The following is a 6,000-nucleotide window of genomic DNA, read 5'->3' on the forward strand; positions in this document are numbered from 1 at the left end:
ACCACCATCCTCCTGCTCTCTGCCTCCTGAGTAGCTAGGATTACAGCACCCAGCATTTATTTTTATTAGCATGCATTAATTGTACAAAGTAATGGGTTTCATGATGACTTTTCTATACAAGCATATAGTGTACTTTGATCACATTCACCCCTGTGTTACCCTTTGGTTTCCCTCTCTCCCCTATTCCCTTACACATTCCTCATAGTTCACATTTTAATTTAACATCATGTCCCCCCATAAGTTCCACATATGAGATAAAACATGTGTCACTTGTCTTTGCAAGGCTGGCTTATTTCACTCAACATGACAATCTCCAGTTCCACCCACCTTTCTGAAAATGACATGCCATCCTTTTTATGGCCGAGTAAAACTTCATGGTGTGCATGCACACACTTTCCTTATCCGTTCCTCTGGTCATGAACATGTAAGCTAGTGGCATAGCTTGGCTGTTGTGAACAGTGTAGTGATAAACAAGGCGTGCAGGTATCTCTAGAGTAAACTGCAAGTCCAGTGCTTTAAAAGGTCAACTTATTGTTTCCTGTGTTGATTCCTGTGCACACAGAAAATGCCTGCCACTTGTTCCCGGCCTCCTGTATACCTGCAAACATTATTTACTTTAAATGTCACAACCTCCCTGCAAGTGGTTTTATTTTCTTTTTACAGATGAAGAAAGTAAAATAATTGCTCACTTCCCCTCTCCCAGCTAATGAGCCGCTCCACCGAGATTCGCAGTCTGGGCTGTGAGCTTTCGGTGGTGGCCAAGGTGAGAGGCATAAGGAGCCTCTACCTACCTCCCAAACTCACTGCTCCAGGGCAGAGACTGGACATGTGAAGTCACCAACTTGAAGTCTGCTTATTAAGCAAGGCTTGGCCTAATGTCTCTCTGCACTGCAATAAAATAAGCCCAAATTATAAAGGGACCTACATCACAGACCTACACAAAAAGCGCTATTGTTTCTATTGCTTATTTTGTTAGACCTATGTGAATATGGAGTTCAGACTCTTAAGAACACTCTGAGACTAATTTTTCCAGGATGCTAGGTAACTTTTAAAAAGAGAGGTTACTTTTGTGTAGAATGCCAGGAAAATTCATAAGCTAGTGATTCTGCAGTACTGGTTTTCAACATAGCTGAAAGAAACAGAGTGAGGAACAAGAACAAGTGTATCAGGAAGATCATATCTTGTCTAAATTAGTAGCTCTGCTGGAAGGGAGGGGTTAGCAGAGTTTGCTGCACTAAAATACAGCCTGCAGCCAATATGGTCCATGCAGACAATGACACAGATCTGGGAAAGATAGAAAGATGCTTTGTTTGGGGACAATTCTATATGTAATACAAGTCATTTTTTAAGTCATGGAGGAAGAGCTGACTTCATCAACTATCAGGCACTGGGCTTTTACACAATTCTCATTTCATCTTCACCCTAACCCTGTGAGGGAGGAATTTCCACCTTCATTTTTCCAATGAGGAAGTTGAAGTTGAGAGAGGGTGATTAATGTTAGTCAACTTCCTGCCACTGTGACAAAATACCTGAGATAATCAACTTAAAAGAAGGAAAGGTTTATTTTTGGCTCATGGTTTCAGAGGTTTACTTGGCCCTGTGCTATGGGCATCATGGCAGGAATGCATGATGGGAAGAGATCTGTTTACCTCATGATGGCCAGCAAGCAAAGAGAAAGGAAAGAGCCAGTGTCCCAATATCTGCTTCAAGAGCACACCCCTAATGACCTCACTTCCTCCCTCTTTTTTATGATACTAGAGTTTGAACTCAGGGCTTGTCTTGCCAGGCAGGTGCTCTGCCACTTGAGCCATGCCCCCTGTTCTTTATGCTTTTTAGGTAGTTTTGAATAGGGTTTTTCATTTATGTCCAGGCCAACCTGGACTGAAATCCTCTTTTTTATGCCGACAGGCACGTGACATCACATCCAGCTTTTATTGGTTGAGATGGAGTCTCACGAACTTTATTGCCCAGGCTGGCCTACACCTCAGTCCTCCCAGTCTCCACCTCCTGAGTAGCTAGCTAGGATTGCAAGTATAAGTCTTTGGGCCTGCCTAGGCCCCACCTCTTAGAGGTTCCACCACCCCTCCGTGGCAGCACAGACTGGTGACCAAGCCTTTAACACATGGGCCTTTGGGGGACATTTAGGATCCAAACATAAGTCTGGCATGTGGTGCATGCCTACAATCCAAACAATCAGGAGGCAGAGGCAGGAGGATCATGAGTTCAAAGCAAACCTGAGCTACACAATGAGACCTTGTCCCAAAAATCTTAAAACAAAAGAATGATCCAAATTATAGCAACTGACTTTGCCCTTTCACCCAGCACAGATAAGGTTTTGATTTCTTTCAAAGCCAGAACTAAGCTCATTACACTACACTGTCTCTCCAAGATAGTCTTCGCTGCATTTAAATATGTATGAAGGTTGAAGGCTTTAAAAAAAAATCACAAATATTTAAATATCCAGCATTTCACTTCCATATTCAATGTGAATCAATGTTGTACAAAAACACTATTTAGCATTGTCTGAACAACATTCATTATTTTATGAGTGACTCATCTACAAATGACTGAGTCTATGAATTCATGAAACAATGTGAGCTCAGTCAGAAAATAAATCAATCAGCTATTCACAAAGAGTCTAATTGAAAAACAAAAACTTCAGTTATCTGGGGGATCTAATTCATCAACATCCTCAATTAACCAGACCTCCTTTAATACCCTCAAAAACACATCACAAAAAAGAAAGGGAAAGATTAGTTTTCGAATGTCAACCATAGAGTGTACCAGGATGTTGTCCACATCCAGCCCAGATTCTACATCTTCAAAATCCACATGAATAACCTTATAAGGGACATTCCTGAGTGATGGCCAAGAACTTCTGCTGAACGTCCCACCGTCAGAAAAGATTCCACTGCATGCACTCTGCTGAGCTCATGCAGGTAGGAGCACAAAAGAGTTGTTTCCTTTTGAAAACATTTCAGTTATAAGGACAGAAGGGAAAAGAATTCTTTCTTAACTCTCAGTTACCTAGAGCATGGAGTTAATCAAAATGCCCCCTTGTTCACACATTTCTGTTCATCAGGGTTTTACTCCACTCACAGATTTGCTAGGTTTTTTTTTTTAAATCCATGCATCATTCTAGTGATACAGTCAGAAGAAAAAGCCAAGAGGCCAGATCATGACCTGAGCAGACCTGGGCACAATAAACCAATGGCTATGCAGCCAAAGCAGAGAAGAAGCTGTGAGGAAGCCAGCTGCAGCAGGAATTAGCCTCCCAGACTCCTTTACCTGGTGTTTGCACCCTTTCTTCTAAGCTGGGGACACATATATCCTCACATCTGGTCACGGTGGCCATCACAACCTCTGACCTTGACACTGCGGAAAGGCAGGCCTGGTGAAGCCTAAGCTCTGATATTTTGTTCTTGAGAGATTTGCTTTGTAGTTTTTGTCATTGCTGCTTATATCACAACCTAAACTTCTAAATTTGCTCCTTTTTAATTTGTAATGATAAGGAGCCATTATGGCTCAGATCTTCTTAAGAAAGAAAAGAATTGGGGAATGAGTGAATCTCATTCACAAAAGCAAGCATAATCCTATGACTCTAGGCTGGGGAGATGCGTTTTTAGACAGCCACTGGCTGGCACAGTGTCCTTGGAATAATTAAAACGTATAGCTCATTGTACTTCTTGATGGGGACAGTTCACCTGGGGACCCATTCATCTTGTTTTTCAAGCTACACTAAAAAATTAGTAAGATACTAAAACAGTGAGTCACTGAATCTCTTCTGGAAAATTCAAAAACATCAAATTTTCTTGAGTGCCTACTATGCGCAATATTCCTTGAGTACTAAGCCTGAGCACTCTAGACAGTATAGGGGCTTTTATAACTGTAGGATACCACTGTAGGATACTATTGGGACTATAAGGACAAGCAGCACTTGGGTGACTCATACCACAGTGCAGTGACACCTGCTGGGTTGACCAGTTTCAGACTTTACAGAAACCTTGTCTTTTCAAGGCAGGCCAACAACACATAAAGCCAGCACATAGGCTTCTCTTCAGGGCTGTCACCAAGGAAGTGACAGGCAAAGGAGGGGAAAAAAATCACTTTATAAAAGTGAATAAAAGCAAGCACTCTTCAGCATGTGAGCAACTGGGACCAGCGTCCCTGGTAGGAGTACAAATTGATACAACCATTATGAAATGCAATGCGGTAGTGCTTAGTAGAATTAAGCGTGTCCGGACTAATGAGCAAGTGATGTCACTCTTGCCTATATATACCAGAGCAGGTTGTGCAGAATGGCATGAGGACATGTGCATCGGATATTTCTCTGGAATGCTATGAAGCCCGAGAATCAAATGTGCCAAGGGCCACCTGAAGAGAGTAGCGTGAAAAAACTTAAGAGGCAGAATAAGAATTATAGCACAGTACCAATTATGTAAATTAAACATACACAAACATATTTTACAAGGATTCCTGCATATTTAAGGATATATGTATATACAAATACATACATGTATATATGTATTTTTGGTGATACTGGGGTTTGAACTCAGGGCCTCATGCTTGCTAAGCAGATGCTCTACTACTTGAGCCACTCCACCACCTCCAAGAATAAAATATACTTTTGGATCAGGATGAAGTGGGAAAATAAAATATGAATCCTGTATAGACTAATGTCGGTAAAACCAAGCAACATCATGACTGAGGAGTGGGGTTTAGCCAGCCTTCTATGCCTGAGATGCAAATACAAGGGGTGCTGTGGAAAGGAACAGGGATACAAAGACAGGGCCAAACTTTGGTGAGTTTAATCAGCGTGTGGAGGTGTCCTCCTGGGGCACCTGTAGGTTTTCTATTCTTATCTGAGGAGCACAGTAGCAATGCTTCCCAGGCAAGGCAAGGTGGATTTATGGTGGATTTAAGAAAAAGTAGCAGTCAAATTCCAATGGTTTGAAGTGACCCAAACTACATGTCCATCATAGGTTGACTGGGTCACTATGCCCTACATGAAGTAGTCCATGACCCAAGTTCCAGAAAAGCCACACAGGATGTTTCTGGCTTCTGTGGCAGACGAAAGGAGATCTCAGGTTAATTATATATAGGTTCTTAATTCTTCTACCAAGACATAATCTATCATTTCCTCTGACATTCTGACTAGAGCAAGACTCATGGCCAGCCAAGTGGAGAACACCTGGAAAGATGGCAGCTGGAATTATCTGGTAGAAAACATGCATGACTCCCTGCTACCCTTCAGGTTATGCACTGCTCTAATTTCTCCCCATTTTCTCTCTCAAGCTATGTGACCATGTGCAAGCTACTTGTCCTCTTTATATTTCAATATTCTTTCCTAAGGAATGGGGGCTTTATTACATACCCCATGAACTTGCTGCAAAAACAGGTGAGTCAGTGTAGTGACCATGCCTATCAATGCTTCTGGCTCTCAGTAAATTATGGCGGCCATTGTTCTTATTGCCTTCGGTCTTACTTCCCCTTACCATTTCTCCCTCAGGTCCATCTATGCACTAGGCCTACTTTAATCTTCCTTAAGCATGGCTCTAAGCACGTCGTCACTGAAGTTCAAAGCATGCACTGGCTGCCCACGGTTGGATGCTTTGCTAGATCCTTGCCCACGTGCCACATGTATATTTTTATGCCAGACTCCATTTGCCCCCAAGCTCATTGACCTGCCCCTAAGGGCCAGCAAGATGCAGGCCTCGGTACAACCTGAGCTTCCCACGATTTCTTTCTAAACTACATGCAGCATGAACTACTCTAGACCTTGTGCTTTTCTCCTTTAAGTAATTAAAGCACTTGTGCCAAGCAGATATTAGTCCAGGTGTTGATAATATAAAGGTGAAAAGACAGGGCTCAATCCTCATGTAGCTTGGAAGAAATGCACAATAAAATAAGATTGTTTTCATTAGTGATGTGTGCTCTATAAGACACTTTAACGTAGCAACAGGAGAGTGAGAGCTTAGGCAGGATTCGTGGTCGCCAGGG

Source organism: Castor canadensis, chromosome 4 (genome assembly GCF_047511655.1).
Source record: "Castor canadensis chromosome 4, mCasCan1.hap1v2, whole genome shotgun sequence".
In the NCBI taxonomy this organism is placed as follows: Eukaryota; Metazoa; Chordata; class Mammalia; order Rodentia; family Castoridae; genus Castor; species Castor canadensis.